The following is a 21128-nucleotide window of genomic DNA, read 5'->3' on the forward strand; positions in this document are numbered from 1 at the left end:
GAATTAGACTATGATGTCGCAATTCATTACATAAGTGTGAGCAGATGTCCAGGGCAGATACTCCATAGCCAAGGGACACAGTGACCAGATAAATGGCTTGGTAAATGACTTAAAGGAGGTGTTTGTAAAAAGAGTGGAACGGGGCGGGGGAGCAGTAGAGGACGGGCATTGGGGCTCCAATGACTGGCACGGCAGAGAGCCAACCCCCCCACTTCCTTTATAGCCCACTTTAACCTCATTTGAGGGAGGTAGGATAGTAAGGTCCTAGCAATGCTTTGGCAAGGACGAGGATGGAAAAAGAAGGGGTTGGTGGAAGCCCCTGGGTAGATATTGAAATGAACATGGAGTTACCTGCACTGTACACTTTTATCTGTCGGGTAGTCCCAGACATCTAATAATAAAGTTGCAGCCTGATTAAACCATATCCATTGTCTCCCTTCCTCCTTTCAGTATAGCTGGACCAAAAAGAAATGCTATTTCACTATTCTTTTAAGGTAAAACTCTGCATAGAGACAGCAGGGAACTCAATTCTGACAAATATGGTTTGAAATGAGGTCTGTTAGAAGCAGAGAAAATATATAACAAACTTAAGCCCTTTTATTTTTCTCCCCAATACTCTGCTTTTCTCACCTCTCATAGTTACATATTTTCCTTCCTCTGCACTCCCCCACTCCCATTTGTTTTTGCCATGGCAGCTTGTGCTGACTGAAACAATACTTGATTCTATATGTGATAATCATTTCCAGTTGACTGCTTTGCGTACTGAACACCCAGACGGACCGATACTCACCAGGCTGGGAAGGTTGCTAACCTGTAACTGGAATACATAAGCTTCTGCATATTCACACTTGCAGGATGAACGCGCTTGTGCCATGAGCTTCCAAGCAGTGTCCATTGGGGCCCTTCCCTCCCTTTGGGTACAAAACAGGGACACTCTTCAAAGTTGACAGCTTAGTCCACTGGGCCTGAGGAGCCTCTCTCCATGCGTGAGGTGGCACAATCACCTCCTGGAGGTTCAGACAAAGCCCATACTGGACAGGCATCTCCTCCCATATTTTAAAAAGAAAAACCTAACTGACAAACCATGAACAAAATTTGCCTCAAAAGGACAGAAAAAGAGGGAAACAAAAAAATTCTGTTGAAGAAAGCATTGAGGACACTGTGTGTGACCCAAGCTCACTGCCTCTTCACCAGCTAATCAAGGAACTGAGGAGTCTTTGGGACCACTTCCTTTTTTATATCCTCAAAACCCTCCAGGATGGGAGGGGTAGGGAAGGCCGAATGGCATCAGTGGACACTGCTATACAGAAGGTTCTGGACACAGAGAACTGGCACCTTCATCACTTCAGGTGTGACTATGCAAAGTCCACTGTAAAAAGAAACTAGACTTCTCTTGCTTGGTCTGAGGGTAGCTGTATGTATCTAGGTGAGACAGCATAATTGAAGGTGGGTTGTAGAGGTAGTAGAAAGCATAGCATTATGATTCCTATGAGCCAAGAGTGCCTTGTTTGAATCATTGCCTTGTTAGAGTCCACATTGTATACACTCTTCCTGGTGCTTATGGTATGAAAAAAAATCCTATATTTGGATTCCAGGGCTCTTTCCAGTGGGAAATATGCTACTTATGAAGAAAAGCTAATCAATTAAGAATAAATACAGGATAAAATATTTCTCAAGGCAAGCAATCTACAGCAAATAAAACCTGCCCTTTCCCCATGCAATTTGATTTGCTAAACATCTGAAAATATTTCAGCTCACAAGTGTGCTACAGCAATTTTTAATTCTTTTTATCTTCCAAAGAGCAGCTGTGCAAGTTTTTGTTTTCTGTAAAATCAGCATAAAAACAAAAAATGAGTTATGAAACTATAAATAACATTTGTGTATTTGATGAACAGTAGATGGTTTCCCTGGTTGTCATAAAGGAGGTAGGACTATAACTACAGCAAGAAATGATGCATATTTTTAAACAGTTTGGCTTTGGAATACAATTATACAGAAACATGAAGTTACGTTTTCACTAACTATGTGGAAAGGAAGAAAAATATTACCCTTTGCCAGTGTAGTTTTGCCATTTTTTGCCAGAAATTAAAATCACTAAATTTTAGCCTAGCTGATGAAAATTATTTTTTTTGTAGCGCTGGCATTGTATGTGGTACTTAATACTACATAAGTTATTGTCCATTAAGCAAGTAAGAGAAGGATGTATAATTGCTTCCTGAGGAAAAAAACCTGTGGGACAGAAACACCTAACATGCTCAGGAGCTGCTCTAGTAAGGACTCTCCCACTAATATTTCCCTTAAAGGTTTCCCTCTCTGAAAAGGCTTCCACAGGGAAGATAATATGCCTTTCCCAAGTAACACCTGTGGTGCTGGAGGACAAGGTACATTTTGTGTGTGTGTGTGTTGCTAAGATTGAGAATGTCCAGAGAAGGATTACAAAAGTGATTTAGAGGTACTATACAGTCACAGTTACTCTCCCATAATATGTAAACAAAGCAACTATGATTATGCACCACGGAAAGCAAGCAAGTTAGAGGTGACTTGAATGAGATATTTAAGATTATGATGAGCATAGTAAAAACTGACTTTTCCATCCTTTTATGTTGCCTTATATACTCAACAAAAAATAATGTAGCAGATCATGTCTCCAAGACATGAGCTCTCTGTGCTTGGAACTCTCTCCTTCCTTTTCTCTCTCCTGAAGAAGTTGGGGGACTCTTCCTGAAGGACTCTCTACAGGTTTGAGATCTGAATAGAGGGAAAGTGCATGAACGGGGTGGGGTATAAGAGAAATTGATTCCCCAACTCTATCGGCTCCCAAAGCTAGGCCAAATATATTATTCCCACACCATTCTTACAGGTGGTATGTGGGAAAAGCAAGGTAAAATATGAAAGTCTCTTAGGTCTTTTAGGGACTTTTTGAAAAACATATCTTTTATCTTTGCTGTGGAATCCTTTTCACAGTGAAAACCATTAAGGAAGATTTTGGGGGCTATATAAAGATGCATATAATATAAGGGAATCTGTGCTTTTTTAAATACAGTCAATCGTACTATCTGTATTTTTTATTTGTTTACTACTTCTGAACTATGGGTTTCATTGAACTCCTTACAGTGACACCAAACATTTCCTCTCTGTAAGTTCTACAAGCTTAGAGCCTATCAGCAGAAAATTTAGATTATTTCTACCAATGTGCATTGACTGACACTTATCCAAATTGAATTTCATCTGACATTGTGCTTCCCAAATTCCCAATGTGCTTCTGTCTATCTGGTGTTTCTTACAATCCTTTGTAGTGTTTACTAACTGGAACGACTACTGTCAGTATTGTCAGCCAATTTCAACAGCCTGTCCACTTTTTCCTTCATATCATACATTGAATAATAGTACTCGTGCAAATACTGATCCGTTATTATAAATATCTCTTCAGTATCCAGTCAGTGTTGCTCTGTTTTCTGTTGCCTAACAAATTTTTAATCCCATCTACCCATCAGTCTAGATTTTTACCCAACATGTAAGACTTTCCCTCTCATCATATTATTTCCCACAGTACAGGTTTATGTGAGACCTAGTTAAACTTTTTGGAAATTTCCATAAATGTTGTCCATTAGATCATCATTCAGAGTAACAGCCGTTTTAGTCTGTATTCGCAAAAAGAAAAGGAGTACTTGTGGCACCTTAGAGACTAACCAATTTATTTGAGCATGAGCTTTCGTGAGCTACAGCTCATGCTCAAATAAATTGGTTAGTCTCTAAGGTGCCACAAGTACTCCTTTTCTTTTTAGATCATCATTGTTTAGTATCTTACTAAATTTAAACAAACAAAACTTCTAGTCCCTGATCAATGACCAGGGCTATCATTTCAGTTCTGTATACACATTTGGGATGGGGATTATCACAGCTCTTAAAAGAATCCCGGTGGCTGAGCATATTGTCTAATGTTAAAAATGCTTCTGTGGATCTCAGGCTATGCTTCATATAATCCAAATATATATATTCAAAATGTATTAGACACAGCAGAAGTTTCATGTTTCTTGACTGTGTAACAATAAAGAAGGAACCTGGATGTATATGCTATGGGACTGTCTTACAGTCAGGCAGCTATGGGAAGCAGTAGACACAAGAGTTAAAATAGTGTTCAGCTTCAGCAGCCAAACCTCAGCCAAAAAATATATATATATATATAAGGTTCTTTACCTGATAAGCTATGTTTAACTCATCCAAAAAGATCTTCATTTTTGAGGGGTTTAATGATCATCAAGCACATGATTTTACACAAATGAAAGACTTATGCCCAGAACACAGCAGTAACCTGTCTGAGTTAGGAGCAAAGAAAGAATGCTTATCACCGTATAGAGCAACTGTATTAATCTGAAGAAACTGGGACCCTGTTTTTAGATAGATTTGGATAAAAATGTTGAGATGGCTCAAAGAATGCCAGACCTCCATTCCGTATAAACCCTCCTTTCTTTCTCCACCCCCCACTGGCCCCTCCTTTACTCCTCTCCCTATCCATGAATGTCTTCTCCTAGTTTAGTATGGTTACCCACACCCTAATATGTTATGTCTATGTAGTATTGCCTAATTTTATATTCTCTAGTCTTGCAGCTTTGACAAGTTGTAAATTAACATAAATCCAGAGTTCTGTTTGAGATCCAGTGAAGCTGGAGATCCCACGAAGTGTGTGGTATTTAGAAACATGCAAGATGCAAGTCATTTCCTTTTTTGTACTTTTCACTGACTATTTCTTTATGAAAAACCATAAAAATGAAATCACCAAACAACTTCTAACATGTTAGAGAAACAAAATGTTAGCTTCTGGAAGCCAATGTTGGCTTGAAATAATTTTTCTATCCCACATAAACCATGTCTTGGTGTGGTTTTTTTCCTTCATATTTTTACTTTGGAGAGTTAAAAATATCTGCTAGGTATAAGATAAAGTGGAAAAAGGTATAAGATAAAGTGGAAAAAGATTTTTTCAGAGCATAACCTGAAGATGAGGTTAACTGAGCCAATGGTAACTGTTATTTTTTTAAAAAAACAGGAGTACTTTGGCACCTTAGAGACTAACAAATTTATTAGAGCATAAGCTTTCGTGGGCTACAGCCCAGTTCATTGGATGCATAGAATGGAACATATAGTAAGAAGATATATATATACACACATACAGAGAAGGTTGAAGTTGCCATACAAACTGTGAGAGGCTAATTAGTTAAGATGAGCTATTATCAGCAGGAGAAAAAAAACTTTTGTAGTGATAACCAAGATGGCCCATTTAGACAGTTGACAAGAATGTGTGAGAATACTTAACTTAAGAAAATAGATTTAATATGTGTAGAGACTGGGAGTGGCTGGGTCATTATTCAAACCCTAGTTAATGGTGTCTAGTTTGCATATTAATTCAAGCTCAGCAGTTTCTTGTTGGAGTCTCTTTTTGAAGCTTTTCTGTTGCAACAGCTTTTCTGTTCTTTTTGCAGATACAGACTAACATGGCTGCTACTCTGAAACCTCTTATTTTTAAATAATTGTACCTCTATCAATAGCATTTCTCCCTCTAAACCTTGAAAGGTTCATGTCTCTTTCTGCAGTGGAGCAGCAGATGTGCCAATCTGGTGGGGGTAGAGACTATAAATGATCTCTGGGATTTGCCAGAAGTCAAGAAAAATAGATTTCAGAGTAGCAGCCGTGTTAGTCTGTATCCGCAAAAAGAAAAGGAGGACTTGTGGCACCTTAGAGACTAACAAATTTATTTGAGCATAAGCTTTCGTGAGCTACAGCTCATCGGATGTATGAAGTGAGCTGTAGCTCACGAAAGTTTATGCTCAAATAAATTTGTTAGTCTCTAAGCTGCCACAAGAAAAATAGAGACAGACAAAGCTAAGGACTTTATTTCTTGCTTTGCATAAATACAGTTTGGTTGATTTTTTTTTCTATTGCAGTTTAAGAAGTTCTTCTCAAGGTGGCTGCACACAATGGATATTTCTCAGGAAACACTCACTTATTACCCAATAGCCTGACACTGCAAAATGTTGCTCACAAGCATAGTTCTGCATCCATGTAGAAAACTATTGAAATCACACAGGTAAGCATACGTCCCCTTTTCAAAAGAACATGCTTATTCACGTGTATTGTCTGAGATGGAGGTGTCAATCTGAAAACAGCACAATTTGTTTTTCCAGGATATATTGCGTATATAATTCTCATAAGTTGTTCTCAACATTAATTCTACTCTGTATCAGTTATAAATTATGGATATATTAAAACAATTTGTTATGCACAGCAGGGCAGGACACACAGTAGAAACACTTTAAGAAAGTATATATGGCCAAGTTAATTTCTAACATAACTATATCCCTAAGAGTTACAATGTGGCTGCATGTGTCTAATTGGCCTGTTTTATTCCCAACTCACCCTTATATAAGTTTTTGAAATATCAGCATTGCTGGTTTATCTGATTTTTCCAGTAAGGATACATAATCCTACCTGCTGCCTTGGAGAGTACAAACACAAGAATTGTGGGGTGTGCTTTAGCTCCTCAGGTTCTGGGTCGTTCTGCCAATGTGGGTCCCCGATGAACTCACAGCTCCTTACACTGGTGCTCTAGATTACTTGAACTGCTATTTTAACAATGGTGACTCCTGGGAAATAATGGGTAAGCAACCCATACAGTGGATACTGTACACACTTCCTAAATACACATACAATTCTCAAATTACTGAACATCCAATAAGTTTTATATAAACAATAGAAATTATAAACAAAAAAATTGCAAAGAACAAGTTATACTAAATAAATATATACAAATATGGCTAGATTTTTAAAATATATACACAATCATTTGTAGATGATGCCACAAACCTCTTTTTTCTTTTCTTTTACTTGACACAACCACTACAAAATCTCCCTGACTCTAACTGTGATGTCAGCTATCTAACAAGTCAGTCCCATGCCCATGTACCTATTATTGTTGGTGCACTTGTAGATGAAGGCATTGTGGTCCAGTGTCTTTCTTGTCTGAGGGATCCAGTGGTCCACAGAGCAGTCTGGATCTGAGAAATAGCTTTTCAGCTCCAGGGAATGGTCTGAATCTTCCTCATGCTGAAGTAGCAAGTTTAGATATAAGCTTTTCACTTTTTCTCCTGGCTGAAGTAACTTTCAAGAATAGGGCTGTAGGCGGTGGCACCTGAGTTAACCAACTGAACTGTCTGTCAGGCAGTGACTTCCTTCATAATGGTGTGTGGGAGCTGTGGGAACCTAATTTGACGAAGTTTCCCAACTGAGGATTGGGAAAATTGACAAAACAGTCAGTCAATCTGTGAAGGGACCTGGATGCTCCCTTCCTCGCTAGCTATTTCTTCTCTACCTCTTTCTCAAATATCACCCTAGAGACTCAAGCACCATTTTAATATCATGTATGGTAAACAAGACAAGTGTGGGATCAGAAATCAGTGAACCAAAATTGGAACTGAGGCCTAATAGGGGGACAATGAGCTATTCCATCCATTACTCCCTTTTGGGGTCCTTAAGAAAGAGACTTTGGGAAGAGAAATTGGCTACTGAAGTGAATTTTACCATCATGGCTGTCACCCTCAGACTCTGGGCATTCATCATCCTGATCCTGAAAGATGTCCTGTCCAGACTGGCCCAGAGAGAGGGAACTGGATGATTTTACCACCTCCACCATCTCTAGCTGAATCCTGAACACCATCTGCAATGTCAGAGTTTGTAACTCATGTCCTTTTCCTTCACAACCTTATTTCTTCTCTTTCCAATCCAGGGCCGGCTCTAGGCACCAGCAAAACAAGCAGGTGCTTGGGGCGGCACATTTCTAGGGGCAGCATTCCGGAGCCAGCCATGCCGCCCCTAGAAATGTGCCCCCACCGCCCCAGCTTGCCTCCGCTCTGCCTCCGCCTGCTCCCCTGAGCGTGCCGCCAGTGCTCCACTTCTCCCCCCTCCCTCCCAGGCTTGCTGCGTGCGAAACAGCTGTTTCACGCAGCAATCCTGGGTGGGAGGGAGGAGAAGCTGAGCGGTGGCGCGCTCGGGGGAGGTGGCGGTGGTGGAGCGGAGCTGGGGCGGGGAGCGGTTCTTCTACCCACCCCACAACCCTCGCTCACCTCTGCTCTGCCTGCTCCCCTGAATGCGCTGCCTCTCCCTTGCCTGAGAGGGAGGGGGAAGAAGTGGAGCGGCAATGTGTTCAGGGGAGCAGGCAGAGCGGAGGTGAGCTAGGGCAGGGTTTCAGAAGGGGGCCGCAGGAAGCAATTGGGGGGGGGGAATGCAGTACGCCCGGTGGAGGAGTCGGGGCCAGGGATTTGGGGAAGGGGTTGGGAATGGGCGGAGTTGGGGCGGAGCCGGGGGCAGGTGGGGGGCATGAAAAAAAAGCAGGGTCAGCCAAAAATATTTTTGCTTGGGGCAGCAAAAATCCTAGAGCCAGCCCTGTTCCTATCTCTCTCTCTTATTTTTCCTTTTGTCTGGCTTATTTAGCAAAGACTAGACATCTTGAAACACTGCTGTAAGCCTGTGACCAGAGTGAGGCAAATAAAAGCCAGGACCAGCTCTAGGCACCAGCAAAGCAAGCATGTGCTTCGGGCAGCACATTTACAGGGGCGGCGTTCTGGCAGTAGCGGATTTACCGTGGTGCCAGTGGTGCCATGGCGCCGGGCCCACACTCCAAAGGGGCCCTGACCCAGCCACTCTTCTCCACCCCCCGCTCTCTCTCCTGCGGGGGCAGAAGCTTGGTCCTGCCAGCTCCTGGGGCTCTGTCCTGCTGCAGCAGGGCAGGCTCTGCTGGCAGCCAAGCTCCCCCCTCCCCCGCCTCTTCCCCCAGCATGCTGGGTTCCCCCCCTCACTCCCTCTCCCTGCCGCAGATCAGCTGTTTGCCAGCGTGAGGGAGGGGGAGGAAGCGGAGAAGAGGCAGGGGCAGGGCCTTGGGGAAGGGGGTGGAATTGGAGCATACCCATTCTAGCCTCCTGCCATGAGCCAATCAGAGTAGGCAGCTGGGAGCACCCCCACCACCCCAGCCCACACCCCCAGCCCTCTGCCCTGACTCCTGCATCCGCCTCACAAACACCCCAGCCCTCTTCCCTGACTCCTGCACCCCCCCAGAACCCCAGCCCTGACCCCTGCACCCCCCACACCCCATGCCCTGAGTCCTGCACCTCCCTCACAACTCCCCAGCCCTCTGCCCTGACTCCTGCACCCCCCCACAGATCCCCACCCCCACCCTGAGCACCAAATGGGAGCTCCTGCACCCTCCCCCCCACATATACACCTGCACCCCTCTCACCGAATGGGAGCTGCCCAAGGTAAGCACTCCACACCCCAACCTCCTGCCCCAACCCTGAGCCCGCTCCCTCATTCTAGCTCTTGGCTAGACCCTGCACCCCAACCCCCAGCCTGTTCCTGCACCCTAACTCCCTCCCAGACCCTGCACCTCCACCCTCAGCTCGGTGCAGAGAGAGACAAAAAGAATGGACTAGAACCAGGGAAAAGGTAGGTACCCACTCTATGTGGGCAGGGGTGGTGGTAGGGAATCCTATTTACCCCTCCCCAGCCCTGCTGCCCTTGCAGTTTACTCCTGGCCCCTTCCTTGCTCCAAGGACCAACCCTAGCTCTCGCCTCACTGTGTTTTCTATTATTCACCCAACTTTCACTGACTACAAATTCTATTTTCTTTTTTTTTAATTATTTTAAACAGTCAAAAAACCCCAAAACAAACAAACAAAAACAACCATTGCAAAGTGCAAACATGTGTAAAAGCCCCCCCCAAAAAGGGGGGGGCAGGGGGAGGCAGTCAATTTTTTTTTTTTTTTGCTTGGGGCAGCAAAAAACCTAGAGCCGGCCCTGATAAAAGCAATGCCTTAAACAGTCTAGTGCTGGTATGCATTTGCCAGGTCATGGGATGTCTGATAAGACCATGTGCTGACCCTGTGTTTTTCCAGCAGTGAGATTGCAAGTGAAAGTTATCAGAGACAGAAGATGCATTTTCTATCTTTGCTGTTCTTTTCTTTCTCCTGGTGCGTGTGTGTCTTGTTTTGCCTCGTAGGAAATAGGATCAGACATTAACAACAACACCAATAATAACAGCTCTGGCCCATCTCAACTAACTCCTCTTTTCCCCAAAAGGACAGTACTTACCATCTTTCATACTATCTAAGAAATTGTTCAACAAGGGGCTTTTTTTCCTTCTAAAAACTCTCTCCAGCTAAAGGAAAGGGAAACAAGGCATGTTGTTAAGATGAAAGCCTTGTTTAATACTTTACATTAGAAATGCTTTAACTGTTTTCCCTTCTTTTCTGTATCTTCTATAAAAGGTTAAAAAGGATTTTTAATCGTTAGTTTGCCAAGGTACTAAGCAGGATGAGTTCTCTCTATACCAAACCCCAAACTTCATTTAAAACTGTTTAATGCTGGATAGTGACAGGATCCTGCTAACACCTTTAATTATTTGGGCTCACATATTTCAGATAAATTAAAAACACAGTGGCTTAGGGAGAATACTTGCTTGAGTGTGGCTAGATTTTTAAAATATATACACATACAATTTTTAAGGGAGCAAGCCATATGGAATTATTCAAGGGAGTCACCAAAGTGTGATTATTTTAGACACATGTCAAAAACAGTTTTATTACTTGGGAGGGAATATTCAAGGATTTGGGGGGGGGGGTGAAGTCCTTATTGCTACACTCAAAGAATCAATGAGTAATCATTCTACATTCTGTGTAAATTTACAACAAGCTTCTTATCTTCATTTGTGGCACTGCTGATCATGGTTAATAGGCTGAGGTGTACAGTCTTTGCTCATTGGCACTAATACAGGTTATTCATTTGAAAATTGAAATTTATTCACCCTAGTGGCCATAAAACAAATTATGCCCTGAAGAACAGTGAGATCATCTAAATTACTTGGAAACCCTTCAGGTCGTTGGAGGATAGACCTTACTGCAGGTAGCATAGTCATTTCACTTTCTCTGAAACTAGGCTTCTAAAATATTTTAGTAAAACTCTATTGTATTTTGTAGTTTGTAATCACATTATATCACCTCTGCCTTATTGAAAAATAGAAAGTAAACAGCACTGCACATGGTTTGTCAGGAACCTCTCCTGCAACTTGTTTACCACGAGTACTATCTCAGAGGACTCAGGGAGTCTATTCAAGGGCCTCTCTCTGATATTTATGTATACATTTGTATGATACTATGCTGAGTCCGAGTGGCCTCCCTCTAAATCAGAGGTGAGAGGGACTACTCTCTGTACCAGAAGATGAGAGGCGGGACAGGAAGTATAGGAGGCGGGCCTCCAGCTCAGTTGAAGGGGAGCCAGGGAAGGAGACAGATGCCTCTTGCCTGCTATAGATCTCTGTCCCTGCAACCAAACCAAGTAGTGCCCTGCCCCCAGATGAGACCGAGTCCAGAGAGCAGCTGCTGAGATTGCCAGTGGCCGAATACCCCGAGGAGATGGTGGACTCCTGGACATCAGAGCCCCTCTCCAGATTGTGGTAGGAAGTAGCCCAGGGAAACCAGACATTAGTCCGGTTTTGCTGTCAGTGCTCAGGTGGGCATGTTTCCGTGGGATCCCCACTGACTCAGTGGTGGAGATGGGCTGGGACCTGGTGGAATATGGTGGGCCTGGGTCTCCTTATCCCCTGCGGCCATCCCACCCCTGGGATGGCTGCCTACCCACCTTAGGCCAAGAGGCTGGTGTGTGTCTACTGTCTGCATGAGCCAGGAGGCCTGGCAAAAGACTGCCTGTTGATCAGCCCTGCCTAAAGGCCAGGGATCCTTTGATTATATGCTGCCATGCCCTGCCTGATGACCAGAGCTCCCTAGACTGTTTGCTTCCCTGCCTTGCTGAGGGCCAGGGACCCACAGACCACAGCTCCCTGATTCGCTAAATCCTTCTGTGACTGGGCTGACCCCACAGCAACACAGTGAAGCGGAGAAGTCTCCCTCTGATCCAGAGGGAGAGGGACAACTGCAAATGCACTACAGATACACATCACCATTGTACCGCACAGCCTCAAGAACATTAGTAAAATAATCTTCACAACATGCTTGAAAGGTAGGGAAGTATTATTAATGCCATTTTATAGCTAAGGATATTGATGCACATAGAGATTTAGTGACTTGTCCAAGGTCACACAAGAAGTACGTGGCAGAGATGAAAATAGTTCGGATGACTTCCACTTCTCTGACTTTATCAGAAATGTATCCTGCTTTAGATTATATTTGTAGACCTGGCTTGACCCAAGTAATTGGACATGGGTGACGCCTCATTTCTCAGGAGACAGGATTAGAGAGGTAACTGGATCAGTGCAATGGAAACAGAATCTCTGTACTAGCTAAGATAAGGGGCAACATCTAGGGAACCATTTACAACAGACAACATAACAATGAATAGGATAAGTCTCAAACATAAAGATGAGGTAAAGAGTAAGTCGTACATGGATAGTGCTTGGACAGATCATGCTGTACAGGGACTGGTTCCTATAAAGTGACCAAGCCAATCCCAAGATGTGTGATGCAATGTATAGTAAATACAACATAATGTGTAAATGTATATAAAGGAAGAGGTTTGCTGTGTAACTTTGGATGTGTGGTATGCCCTAGGCCTTTCCCCCACCCCCCGTTCCCCCGCACACACGTGAACCAGATCAGTTCAGCACAGCTTTGATGCATCTCAAATAAAGGAGCCTGAGTGATGAGACTAGAGTTGAGCTGAGTTCTTGAGGGACTAAGTAGAAGAGCTCTCATAGGGGAACCTCAACAATATTCTGCCTCAGTGGTAGAATGTGAAACACTTTTTCTTTTTAAAGTTTAGACAATGGATTTATACAAGTAGTCCAAAACTTGTTATTGCAGTACCTGTTTAAGTCCATTACTAAAACTTTAAGAGAGGAAATGGAGCTGTATGGTCGTATCTTTATTTTCTGTAGTTTTATTAAAAAGTGAAAAGGAAATCCAAGACACTAAATTACCCCTTCAAAAATGGATAAGTCTTGCCACATGTCCTGCAGGCCAATTGAACAGGTCTATTTCAGACTGGTTTGACGGAGGTTGCTGGAGAACATTTGACTGCTATCCCCACCACCTCTCCTTCTCTACATATCTAGATGTTTGCATTGTTTCTCTCAGATTTTCTCTCTCTCTTACCTTTGAAAAGAAATAAATAGAAAAAGTTTTATAAAAGTCTGTTTCAAGGTTAACCAGAGCAGAATAGAGGAACTGGTCTGGGAGTTTCTTGAATGCTGGATTTGCAGAGAGGATGGGACTCAGAGGATGGAGCTCTGGAAGTGATTACAGCTAGTAATAATACATGCTGATCCAAAAAAGAAATGAAAAAAGCATACACTTTGCATACTTAAGTCCCTACAATAAAACAGTTAACAATATAAAAATAGTATGTAGGACAAACCAGTAGCTGTGTTCTTTATGGAAATAAGCATATATCAAACAAACTAAAATAATCCTCTGTAAAACCGTGACGGCATCATCAGAATAACACCTGTATTCTGTGCACACCTACAGACAAACAACAATACTGACAACTCTGGTTTAAATTGTAATTCATCTCATTTATTCTTGGATAGCTGAAAGAGAGAACAAGCTTTAACATTTTGGCTGCAAAGCCATTGCTAAGATAATACCTACCACATCATAGTGGCTTCCCAACAGAAAGGACCTTCCAACTGACAGAAATCTTTTGTTCTATTTTATCCTAGAATACATACAATTAATTATAGTTTTAAAAAATATGAGGTTATTTTTATTAAGAACTTATAGTTTAAGGGTTGATTGAGAACTCATGTATGTTACGACATCCAGACCAGTGAGGGGCTGTGTCACCCCTGCCCTGCAATCTTGGGTGCCTCACAATGCTTTCCTGCTATAGCTCCCACCTGGGCTGTTCACAAACAGCCTTCCAGCATGCAGATAATGCCCTGGGTGTCTCTGGATAGCTGCAGTCTACCAGCCACACATCAGTCACACTAGTTTATCCACTTCCCCAGACTCGTCTGGTAAACATGCTTCAGTCATGATTTCATATGTTCATAACTTTCCATATAATGATGCTACAAGTTTCATCATATTATTATTGACCAATGGAGTTATTAGTTTTCAAATATAGGTCACCAGGCATATTTTGTACAAAGATTATTACAAGAGTGTGTAGGGTAGGAGCACAGGGTGCCTCTGGTCACAGTTGTTTAAAAATAATATAAAAGATCTTTTCTGAAATAGCTTTTTAGGAAGAGCTGGCCAGGAAATGGAATTTCCAGCCAAAGAAAGATTTAGAAATTTTGGGAAAAAAACATCCCAAAGTAGAATGAAACAAAAAAAAAATCAACTTTTTGATGAAAGATTGAAGTTCCAACATATTTGTTTTGTAAACATCAAAATGATCTCAGGGAGTTGGGTAGCCCTGGGAACTTGGGAGGCTGGGCCAATAGATATCAATGCATGTGTTTATAGGAGAAACGTAAGCTATTATACTCCAAGAAAGTTTTAATCCATTTTAATCCAATAAAAGCCTTTTATTTTTCTGAGTTTAAAAGAAAGCCATTTTGAAACACTGGCCCTAGAAGAATAGGACAATTAAAAACCAAAAGGGCCAGCTTTGTGATGTTTAAAAGCATCAGTCCTTAAGGAAAAATGTTTGGTGAGGGCAGCTTACTGACTTGTGTTGATATACTTAAACATTATTTTAGAACACTTTTTGGGGTAACTTTTAATTATATACTGCAGAGAATGTGGATTCCTTTAGAACCAACCAATCATATATAACTAGAGCTTGGAGTGTAGCTCTAGAAAAGCAGGGTCAGGTTTTTCCATCCCTGATTGACCCATAAAGGCAAGCAGAATTTAATTATGCAAATAAAGTTAAGAGATATGTGAAATTCTTACAAAAACATGATATTGTGTATGTCTCTTTATTAAAAAATTGAGAACAGTAATAGGCTGAGTACCAAAGAGGTATGTGCTCATCATAAATAATATTAGAGGTCTAAATTCACTCCTGGTGCATTTCCTTTGATTTCTCTGGATTTATACCAGGCTTGAATCTGGCCAGTTACTTTTAGACTGTTGAGACTAGTGATTTAAAATAGATCATTATATTGTAAATGTTCCCAGGTAGGGGAAGAGAAAAGGAAAGTACTGATTTGGTAATGAATGATAGAAATGCAAATAAATAAAAGTAAGATTTTTTTTTAATATTGGGATGTCCTAAGGTTAAGGAAATTTGTCATTCAGTCATAAACCGAGGTGGTCCACAAGTGGCTCATGAGAGAGCTATCCATCAGTCTAAGCCTACTTAACAAATGTAGGGTTGGATTGGAGATATGTTACAGCAAACATGCCAACATCAAAATAAAATTATGTATATGTTTTCCTTTTCACTTTGCCTTGCATGCAAACACAGGGTTCTCTCAAAGATAAAACTGTAAGAGTCCAATATTTGACAAAAAACATCTCAAGCAAGCTGTATTGGCATTTGTCGTGAGAACATAGCTTCATATCTGCAAAAGATTAAATTGAAGCCTGTGTGGATAACTCAGAGCAGCAGGAATCCCAGATGAGCTTATTTCCCACTAAGATGATGTTTACACAGTCTTTCTAAAGAGCAGGGACAGGCAGCTCATCTACCACAAAAAATACTTAAGTTCTCTAGTGTAAGCAAAAGGGACATGCTACTTGATGATATTGTCAGATCATAAAAGGCGAAGTTCAGAGATCACTGCAAACTAGAATAGAGTATGCAACTAAGCCCACATTGTAGAAATTACTTCTCCATGAACCTGTCAGTAGAAAACAAACTCTCTACATTGGACACCAACTGTAATTTTTATATTGAAACAAAACTCTGAATCTGTCATGATTATACTGCACGTGAAGTACAGTAGAACCTCAGAGTTACGAACATCTCGGTAACGGAGGTTGTTTGTAACTCTGAAATGTTTGCAACTCTGAACAAAACATTATGGTTGCTCTGTCAAAAGTTTACAACTCAACATTGACTTAATTCAACTTTGAAACTTTACTATGCAGAAGAAAAATGCTGCTTTTAACCATCTTAATTTAAATGAAACAAGTGCAGAAATAGTTTCCTTACCTTGTCAAATTTTTTTTTAAAGCTTTCCCTTTCTGTTTTTAGTAGTTTGTGTTTAAACACAGTACTGTACTGTATTTGCCTAATTTTGTTATTTTTATTTTTTTCATCTCTGCTGCCACTTTATTGTGTATTTCCAGCTCGAAATGAGGTGTGTGGTTTACCGGTCAGTTGTAACTCTGGTGTTTGTAAGTGTGAGATTCTACTCTATAGCAGTCTATTTAGAAGTCAGTCTTCCTTTGATATCTGAAACCTTGTAGAAAGCTCTGACATTAGAACTGATTTTATAACAAGCTAGAAAAAATAAACAAAATGCTTTTGTGGCTTCACTCATATCAGCTGCTAGATTTTGCTGGGAGTTTTACTGTCTCCAAAAGAGACAGTAACAGGAAGCTGAACTTTTGGTTACAAGCACTAATTCCAAGGATGCTCATCTCTGAATATGAACTTTGTTGTTCAAAACTGAACCTTAATCAACAAGTTGATATACATAAAATTACAGGCAGAGTGGCAGGAGTGTTACTGGACATATGGAAAGAAATAACTTCTAAACATGTTATGCAAAAACAAGGCATTTCCATTTTGAGTACATCCTTCATGTATGGTACAATTAATGCAATATGCTCTCTTACACATTCAATTAACAATCAAGACATCATGGAATTGTTTTCTGTAGATTTATCAAGGCTTATGTAGATCCCAGCATGCTGCCTTACACACACACACACACCACTTTAGGCAAAGAGCACCTCCAGTGCTGAAACACTTACCTAAGGTTTTGAGTGCTGAACTGGAAATATATCTGTTTGGGTAACTCATAGGATTATTAGAGATGTACTAGATGATGAGAGCTGGATTAGATGATGCAACAAGCTTTTTTGATTTCTAACTTCTATAACTAAAATTTAGCCAACATGAGAGTGAAGGAAAATATTGCTAATTGCATTGCCAGGCAACTGCTGTTGAGCTGTAAAGCTTGAAATCAAGCAGTAATAGATTCAGTTGAGAAAAAATTTTCCTAACAATAAAAAAGAACCAAAGACAATTCACTTACGGGGGAGGGGGGGAGGGCGGGGGGGGGGGGGAAGAAAAAAGAAATCAGAGAAAAAAAGACACTGGCTCTTTAAATACTAGGGCTTACGAAGTTGTTGAAACAAAAGAGTTGCTGGAGTTAGAGAGAAAGGATGGTCCAGTGGTTAGGGTACTAGTCTGAGACTCAGGAAATGTGGGCTCAATATTCTGCTGTGACACAGACTCACTATGTGACCTTAAGCAAGTCACTTAGTCTTTCTGGTCCAAATCCACAAAGCAATTTAAGATGCTGTAATGTTCAGATGTCAATTTTAGGCCCCTACCCACCCAAGTAGTGGAATCTATAAATTGTGAGTTATGCAAACAGACTCCCTATATAATGCCTGGGGAGAGATAAGAGCTTAAGACTGGGATACAAAAAAATGCGAGTACAATATAGGAAGCCATTGAAGCTGGCCAATACCAGATGCTGAGGAGAAAGACATGTCCTAAGCCACTCCGACCTCTCAAGGAGTCTGGTCTCTGTGACCCTAAGCACCCCTGTATTCACACACTATACCGTATTGTAGTAGTCTTTGTACGAAGTGTGCCTTGTGGGGTGTCATGGTGTATGTGCACAAAGAGTGTTGAGAGTTGTGGATAAGTGCTTGAATTGTGACTAGGCTGCGTTTGGAACAGGCATGCTGGGGGAGTTGATGAACGGGTCTGCATTAGACAAAGGACTGTGCTTCCCCACCTGGGAATTACTTCCAAAGAACTTGAAAAGACAATGAGAATATATTTACATATCACATAAACAGACCCATCAAGCTAACAAGTACTGTTGGAGTCAGAGCTGCTGAACCAGGACTGTCTAGCTCACAGACACTCAGGGTGTGACTTGCATGCTTCTAGGCTGATTGTGAGCATCTCACGTTACGAACTACAACAGAAAAGCATTGTGAGGTTCAAGAGTTACAGGGCAGAGGGTGAGAACGCTCACTGGTCTGGATTGTCCCCCAAGCCTCATGACAGTGCCTAAGTCCAGGCTGGAGGGAAGTATCTATCTCCATAGTTCAGAACCCTCTTCTGGAGACGCACACCTAAGCTGTTTCTGGCAGGAGTGTCAACAAATGACTGACTGCGCAAAATGGCCAGGTTTGAGTGGGAAAGGAAGAGATGGCTTTGCCCCTGGTAACCTTTAATCCAATGGTTAAGGATCTCATCCAGGATATAGGAGACCTTGATTCAATTCCCTCCAGCACCTGATGAGGAGAAGGGAGTTTTCCCACCTCTCAGGTGAGTAGTGAGTAACCTAACCACTGTACTATAGAGGCAGCCCCATGATCTCTCTCTTGCTCAACATATATTTAATTATTTATTATACAGTTGAACAGCTGCAATGGGAGAGACTGGGAAAGGTTCACATAGAATATCCCGAAGACCAGTGGTTACGTATTCACCAAAACCCATGTTCAAATCCCTTGTCATCGGGGGTGGGGGAATAAATCAGGATCTCCCACATCCTCAATGATTTCCCTAACTATTTAGATAAAGTTATAAGGGAGGGCAGGGAGAAACCTCTGGGGCTGCGTTATGCTCCCAACTCTTGGTCGTTTTGTATAGAGTTAGGTGTGCTCAGAGCACACCTATCTCATTTAGTCCCCACAGATGAGACATGCAGAGCAATTCCTAGTTTCACCTGTTCTGAGGATCCTGCTGGGGTTTAAGTGAGAGATTTGGTATTTTGTTAATTAACAGATTTGTTAAAAAAAACCAACCAAACAAACAAAAACCCTGAAGAAATAAAATACATATTTCCCTTATGGTAGTCAAAATATAGGTGTGTATTAACATGCAAGAAAGCTAAATTGCTAAGGGAAAAAACATTTCCTCTATAAGGGCCTAATCCTGTGAGGAATTGATAATCATTGATGTCCATGCTACTACAAGACTGAAACCTTGAAGTGCAAGCAGAACGGAAGTTTACTACAGTTCTTTCATAAATTTTCAATATTGTTGATTTTTTAATTTAGCTGAGCTCATCAATGAGCCTAATTTTCCTTTTTTTTTTTACTGGTGTAAATCAGGAGTATCTCTACTAAAGCTAATTCATTATATGCAACCAACATACATGAGAGGCAAATTAGTGTATAGCTGCAAAAAGTTAGAAAATGTTTGGTTTTGAGTTTCTGAAGCAACACCTTTGAACATTCTTAAAAAAGAAAGAAAAGAAAACAGTTTGTAGTAGGGATTGTCTTACTGGTTTAGAAATAATATTTGTAAACATTTGTGCATACTTAAAACCAAACTTAAATTTTTTTGAACTTTCGGAAACAGTTTGAGACCTCCCTTTCATTGTTTATTTAATTAATTTGTTTCCATGTGCCTCTACACCTGAGCATTTTAAGTGGAATAAGTATAAGACATGGTAAAAAAAAAAAAAGGCTTTTTTGAGGTATTTCTGGCTTAACAAGAATCAGGAAGTACTTTCATCAGAAGTCTGTTCCTGAGATTTCTAGTGACAATTTACAGATATATTACCTAACCTTTGGATGTACTAAAAGTTCCTTAACAGAATGGAACCCAAACTTTTAACTGTCTGAGTTTTGACAATCTTAATAAAATAGTGGTACAAACTAAGCTCCTGGTCTGTCAATGTGATCCCCATAGACAGACCCTTATGCCCACTCAAATTCCCAGTAGAGCTAACAGGACTTCACACATCAGTGGAGGGATTTTCCCCACAGGGTCAGATTGCAGGACGATCTGCAATGTTATGGCCAAATTCTGCTTTAAGTTATACTTTTGTTAACACAGAGTGACTCCACTTTGCTCTTAATTTATACTAGTAGTACTGAGATAATAATTTGGCTCTTGAGAAAATTATATTTTTTTTCTTAGTGTCATTGTCCTAGTCATAGGATATATTAAACTGCCGCTAGAAAAATACTGAATTTAATAAATAAATCTCAGTGCAACCACATTTGCTGATGTATATAGGATGCAGAAAGTTATTCTCCTGGAATTAATATTTTGTAAGATCATTAAAGTTTCGTTAGTAGACTGGTATCTGCTGGTAATTGGCAACTTATAAATACTTAAGTAGAAATAAAATTTATCTTTTATTTACTACGACATTTCACAAGCAGTGTATCCGCTTCTAATTTTAGTGATCTTTGTGAGTTCCTTAATCCTTAAGCAGGAATTGTTATTTGTTAATAATTTACTTTTCCATCACTAGGCTTTAAAAAAATTACTTACATCTGCCTTCAGTTATGCTATAATAATAAATAATGCAAAGTTATTCCACCACTGGTATAAGATCACAGTATATTTCATGTTTGATACAATTTCCAGTACCAGGAAAATCATTTTTCGAACAGCTAGGGTCGTTGGGTAATAGTAATTTCTCTGATATTTTCAAGCATGCAGTATTGGTGTGTGAGGCAATGTACAATTTCTTATGTAAAACTACAGAAGCACAAGAGAAAGGTAGAAATTAAAATATTATTCCAGCAATTCATGTGTGGATTAGTACAAATGTAATGTTGAAATAGAGGGACAAAAAAAGGTCTGGCTGGCTGGAAAGCTGGTCCAATGAAAGATATTTACCTCACCCACTCTCTCTCTAATATCATTAAAACTAGTATGTTGAAATAGAAGCATTTGGAAAGAAATGGGCTCCAATTGCAAGTTTACAAGTCTGTGAATACTAAAAATAAATACCTAGAGTAAGATTCTGCTTTCAGTTTCTTCCAGTGACTTCAGTCAAGCCACTTCAGCTTTACTTCTCGATTTTGCCATTTCAAAAATTCTTCAAGTATTTTTCTGTTTCAAACAGCAGACTATAAATAAAGGGAGAGTAAACAACTATCTATTTTACAGATCTCCATTAACATGTCCTAGTGTCTTCAGAACTAATATTTTCAGCATGTGCAAATGTGGGTATTTAAGGTAGCCTGATCATCCTACTTGTATCGTCCCCTATTTGTATAGCAAAGTGGTACTTA

The sequence above is a fragment of the Chelonia mydas genome, chromosome 4 (genome assembly GCF_015237465.2).
Source record: "Chelonia mydas isolate rCheMyd1 chromosome 4, rCheMyd1.pri.v2, whole genome shotgun sequence".
NCBI lineage: Eukaryota > Metazoa > Chordata > Testudines > Cheloniidae > Chelonia > Chelonia mydas.